This window comes from Zingiber officinale, chromosome 6A (genome assembly GCF_018446385.1).
Source record: "Zingiber officinale cultivar Zhangliang chromosome 6A, Zo_v1.1, whole genome shotgun sequence".
NCBI classification, from domain to species: Eukaryota; Viridiplantae; Streptophyta; class Magnoliopsida; order Zingiberales; family Zingiberaceae; genus Zingiber; species Zingiber officinale.
In genome coordinates, this window is record NC_055997.1 from 62,961,559 (window position 1) to 62,967,558 (window position 6,000).

Sequence of the window (6,000 nt, forward strand, 5' to 3'; positions counted from 1 at the left end):
CTACGAGCATCCGGTTCGGACATGCAACTCATGCTGCGCTATGTTTGGCGAAATTCCGAACTCATGTGTCGACCGGACGAAGACATCATGATTTCTCCGAGGCACTGGATCAGCTCCTCTTTCTGCTTCTCCTCCAGATCGGATGCAATAAAGGTTGTGGCCTCCGATCGGGTTGGATGAATCTGCACTTCTTCTTTTTCCTCATAAATTAAAGTGGGTGGCCTTTCGGTGATGGTGTTTACCTCGATCCGGGGCGTTTTCCGAGCAGAATTGGCCTCTGCTCGGACCATCTCGATGTAACATCGCCGAGCTGCTAGCTGGTCTCCTCGTACTTCTCCCACATGGTCCTCCACGGGGAATTTGATCTTCTGATGAAAAGTTGAGACGACCGCCCGGAATTCGCTGAGTGCCGGTCGTCCCAAAATGACGTTGTAGGACGAGGGAGAGTCAACCACTACGAAGTTTGTTGTTCTCGTCCTCCTGAGCGACTCTTCTCCCAGCGAGGTAGCCAGCCGGATCTGGCCGACCGACTGAACCCGTAGAGCGGGGTCGTCATGGGCAGCAGCTCGGCTCGATCAATTTGCAGCTGATCGAACGCCTTCTTGAATATGATGTTGATTGAGCTCCCTGTGTCAACAAATACGCGGTGAATAGTGTAGTTGGCTATTATCGCTTTGATGAGCAGAGCGTCGTCGTGAGGCACTTCAACTCCTTCCAAGTCCCCGGGCCCGAAACTGATTTCAGGTCCGCTCGCTCGCTCTTTGCTGCAACCGACGGCATGGATTTGGAGCTGCCGAAGGCTCGCCTTTCTAGCTCGGTTGGAGTCTCCTCCGGTCGGCCCGCCAGCGATGACATTGATCTCGCCTCGGGAAGTGTTGCTTTTATTTTCCTCTTCCCGAGCGGACGGTCGGGACCGTTCTCTGGACGCTCGGCGATTCTCTCGCCTGGGAGAGCGATGCCGATCGGGAGTCTGTTGCCGTGTCCTATCAACTCGCGTCCGATCGGCTTCCTGAATTCTCTGTCGCCGATCGACTGAGGGAGATCGCCGTCCAGCACTCCGTGGCACACGATGAGCCACGAAGGGAAGACTTCGACAATCCCTTGTGTTGTGCGTATCCGTCCGGTGGAAGGAGCAGAACATCGGGGTCCACCTCTTCTTCGGTTTGGGCCGGGCGGCGGCTACCTCCTGCACATGGGACCGGACATGGGAAGATCGGATTGCTTCAGCTCTTGGTCCTCTAGGAGGCTGATGAGCGGCGTGCTGTTTCCGCTCGGCTGGAGGAGGCCGCTCGACGGGAGTCTCTTTTTTCCTGGCCGCCTGTGCTTCTTCCACGTTAATGTACTCGTTAGCCCGATGTAGCATGTGATCGTAATCCCGGGGCGGCTTTCGGATGAGCGATCGGAAGAAATCTCCATCCACTAGGCCTTGTGTGAAGGCATTCATCATGGTTTCTGAAGTGGCCGTTGGAATGTCCATCGCCACTTGGTTGAATCGCTGGATGTAAGCTCGAAGCAATTCCCGGGCCTCTTGCTTGATGGCGAACAGACTTACGCTTGTTTTTTGATAACGCCGACTGCTGGAGAAGTGGTGGAGGAAGGCCGTTCGGAAGTCCTTGAAGCTTGTGATGGATCCGTCCGGCAGCCTCCGGAACCACCGTTGAGCCGATCCCGAGAGAGTGGTGAGAAAAACTCGGCACTTTACTCCATCTGTGTATTGATGGAGGGTTGCCGTGTTATCAAACTTACCCAGGTGATCATCCGGGTTGGTTGTCCCATTATACTCGCCGATCGTCGGGGGCGTGTAGTGTTTGGGCAGAGGGTCTCGTAGAATGGCCTCTGAGAATTGGTGATTGATCCGCTCGGGCGACGCGTCCGCTCGGGGGGCTTTCCCCTTCCTGTCATCTCGTCGAGGCATTTCCTCCGAAGAAGACCCCTTATCTCTGTGAGTTGGTAAGGCATCAGGGGTGCGGAACAGAGCCCGATGAAATGCGACGGTAGGTGGTGCTTCCATTCGACCACCAGATGCTGATGTTGCTTGCTGCTCCGGCCGCTCGGATGCGGCTTTCTGTTTTTGCTCCACGAGCTTAGCGGCCCTTGTCTCGATCAGAGCGTCGAGTTCCTTGTTCGAAAGCGTCACCACGTGTTGTCGTCCAGCCTCGTCCATTGTTCCCGATCGGATGCAGGAGCGTTCCCACAGACGGCGCCAAATTGATCCTGTCCGAATCACCGAACCAAAGGACGCTGGGCACGTGGCGCGCTCCTAGTCGAGGACGTAGGCCTCCGTCTGGTCGCACGAATCTCCGGCGAACCTGCACAGAAGTCGGGCCGGGAAGGGTTCCCGGCGTCGACCCTCCGACGCTCAAGTCAGGCAAGCAAATAATGCAAAAGGTGGCTCCAGAGGTGATTTTTTGCGTACCTGCGGCGAAGTAAGAGGCTCTATATATATAGAGCGAAGAGAGAACTAATGCACGTTCACCGAGGTGCAGACGTGTCAGCAACCCATACCTCTGTATGTACTTGTCAGAGAGCTTACCTGACACCATACTGCTACAGTCCGAGCATGTCTTCGATGGGACAACAGGACACCCCGTTGCCAGACTAGGGGTATGGCGTAGCCATACGACTTGACGGCTGTCAGAGGGTGTTCCCTTCCTTTACCCACCGCCCGGCCGGGATGTCCGTCCGGCCGACCGGGCGAAGAACGTCGTCCGGACAGCCTTAATTCCCTGCGTCGGCCGGGCGACCCGTCCCTCCGCTCGGTCATTATGTACTGTTTCATTGAGCGTCGGAACCCTGGTCCCTACCAGGGTGCCTTTTACTACCAGATGTCCCTTTCTTCTAAATCCGGTCGGCTCGTCCTTCTCCGGCGGGCCACTGGGCCCTTTGACCTCCCCGTGGTGTTGACCCCTCGTTATGGGTGATCCGGCGGTAAGAATGGGGGACCCATTTCCTGAAGAGTCTCAGCTTGAGGACCGATGAAGGGCTGACTAAGCGGTTAATGGCCACGCCGAGCAGCTGAGTAAGTCCGAGCGGAGCTAGACATAACCCATCCAGGGGTTTGGGTTTCCGACGCCAAGGCAGGAGGATCGAAGGGCCGAGCGGGTCGTCCGTTCGGCCAAGATAAGGGCGAGGGTACAAAGGGGGTCGAGCGGCCTATGCGATCGGCTCGGGATATGGGATATCAGCTAAAGCATGTCAGATGATTAGGCCGTACACAAGATCGCACGATGGAGGACCTTGCCGTCACATCATGGAAAGGTTGATACAGTAGCAGTATGGCCTCATGGACATCTTCCTGACATATCCATATCTGGGCATGGCCCTTCTGACAGACCCATACCTGGGCATGGTCAAGGGCAGGTGGTTACTTTGATTGGTGCGCCCAGGCTTCTTCGGGAGGTCTATATAAGGCCTCCATTTCTTCACCGAAGGTATGAAAAATTTGGATCTGGAGACCACCTTCTTATTATCCCTCGCCTGACTTGAGCGTCGGAGGGTCGTTGCCGGGACACCCCTCCTGGTTCGATTTTGCTGCAGGTTCACCGGAGCCCTCGAGGACCCAACAAGGAGCGCCACATCCCCAGCGTTCGTTGACCCTTGGTTCGAACAGGATCAAATTGGCGCCGTCTGTGGGAACGCTCCTGCATTCGAACAAGAACAATGGACGAGGCTGGACGACAACACACGGTGGCGCTTTCAACAGAAGAACTCGACGCTCTGGTCGAGATGAGGGCCGCCAAACTTATGGAGCTAAAACAGAAAGCAGTCGCCGAGCGGCCGGAGCAACAAGCAACATCTGCGTCGGGTGGCCGAGCGGAAGCACCTCAAGCCACCGTCGCATTCCCTCAGGCACTCTTCCGTACTCCCCCAGAAATCGCGCCCGCTCACGGGAGCAAGGATCTTCATCTGATGAGCCTCCCGTTCGGGATAATAGAAAGGGCAAAACCCTCCGAGCAGACGCTTCTCCCGAGCGGAAGCACCGACTGCCACAGTTCCATTTCCCTCAAAAGCAGATACTTCATCTCCCGAATTCGACTTATAGCAAACCCCTCCTTCTGGAACCTCAAGAACGGGAGTTTGATGTCAGGCGATGAATCGACCGCATACGAGGAAGTTGGGTGGATGAGCCGCCGAGCGGATAAAGAGGGATTGGCACTTGGATCCACCATGAAGCACAAATTATCTCTAGCCTGTCCGGGGCAGGGAGAGAGGTGCACCAATAGAATATGTGCTGTATATTTTCCGTTTGGTAGTATATTTGAAATGTAGAAGGCAAAATGTTATAATGTGTGCAATTGGAATTATTGGCCGAGCGGCCTATCTTCATGGTGTATAAGATACGAGCCAAGCGCTGTTGGATCGATGAAGAAGGCCTCGAGCCGTTCGGCTGGAGGTATAGTATCCGAGCCAGTCGCTCGCTGACGAAGGCTCATGGAGCAATGGGAGCAGAAGGCTCAAGTAAAAGGATAAAGCAGCAGGACGCCTCCACCTCTGGTAGGCCGAACGGCCATGGAGGACCGACCGGGAAGTTTCGCCATCCTCCTGGCCTTAGATGAATTTCGACGAAGTACATTGTATCCACCTCACTCCACGGGTATTCCGGAGTTGAGAAATTGCGCTAGATCTTATGCTGATCGGCAGGTTAGTTTTTCAGATAGTTTCTTTCGGGCGTAGAATTCATCGTAATTTTCCGAATGAAGGCCCCCGAGCCGCTAGGCCGGGAGGTTGATATACGAGCCAGCCAGAGGCTCGAAGACGAAGGTCCCGAGCCGCTCAGCCGGAGGTAAATGGGTCAAGCCAAGCGCTCGAGGATCAGAGACCCAGTACCTTCCGGATGGAGATAAATTATCCGAGCCAGAATGCTCGAAGCAGACCCTGAGCCGTTCGGCCAGGAGTACGTTCTCCAAGCTGGGTAAAAGGGGCATATGGATTATCCGAGCCAAGCACCCGAATAAGTGAAGGCCTCCCAGCCGATTAGGTTCGCAAACAAATGACCCATGCCGTTCGGCCGGGCACAAAGACCGTTCAAGCGCGAGATAAGTTATGAAGGCCAAGGTCGCTCGACCTGGTAGTTAGCCTTGAAGCCGTCTAGCCCAGACGTTAAACCGTAGAGCCGCGCCGATCGGCTATAAATATCCGCGCCGACGAGCACCGTCGTTAAAAATCGAGAGCCGCGCCGACGAGCACCGTCGTTAAAAATCGAGAGCCGCGCCGATCGGCTATAAATATCCGCGCCGACGAGCACGGTCGTTAAAAATCGAGAGCCGCGCCGATCGGCTATAAATATCCGCGCCGACGAGCACCGTCGTTAAAGATCGAGAGCTGCGCCGATCGGCTATAAAAACCGAGCGGAAGCCCGACGAGCACCGTCGTTAAAAATCGAGAGCCGCGCCGATCGGCTATAAATATCCGCGCCGACGAGCACCGTCGTTAAAAATCGAGAGCCGCGCCGATCGGCTATAAATATCCGCGCCGACGAGCACCGTCGTTAAAAATCGAGAGCCGCGCCGATCGGCTATAAATATCCGCGCCGACGAGCACCGTCGTTAAAAATCGAGTGTCGCGCCGATCGGCTATAAATATCCGCGCCGACGAGCACCGTCGTTAAAATCGAGAGCCGCGCCGATGAACGAATATCAGAGTAAGAAACCGCGGAAACTACAAATATTAAACCATTCAGGCCCGATCGGGGGTTGGTCCTTCGATACTCGGCGTTTGTTAACTTCACGCAGGCAGGATACGTGTAGAGCGAGTAGACCTCCTCGCTCGGACTTTATGCAACGGGCCAAGCCGGTCGGACGCGTGAGGGAGAACGCTTAAGAGCAGGACTGACTCTAAGCATGAACGTTAAACAAACAGAAGAATATTATGAACAATGAGTAGGAAGACAAGCAAAGGAGCACCGTTTCATTAGAAGAAAAATTATGCCGAACGGCACGTACAATAAAATTTTTGCATCCGCCGAGCGGATGAAATACAAAAAGCACTTGAGATAACTCG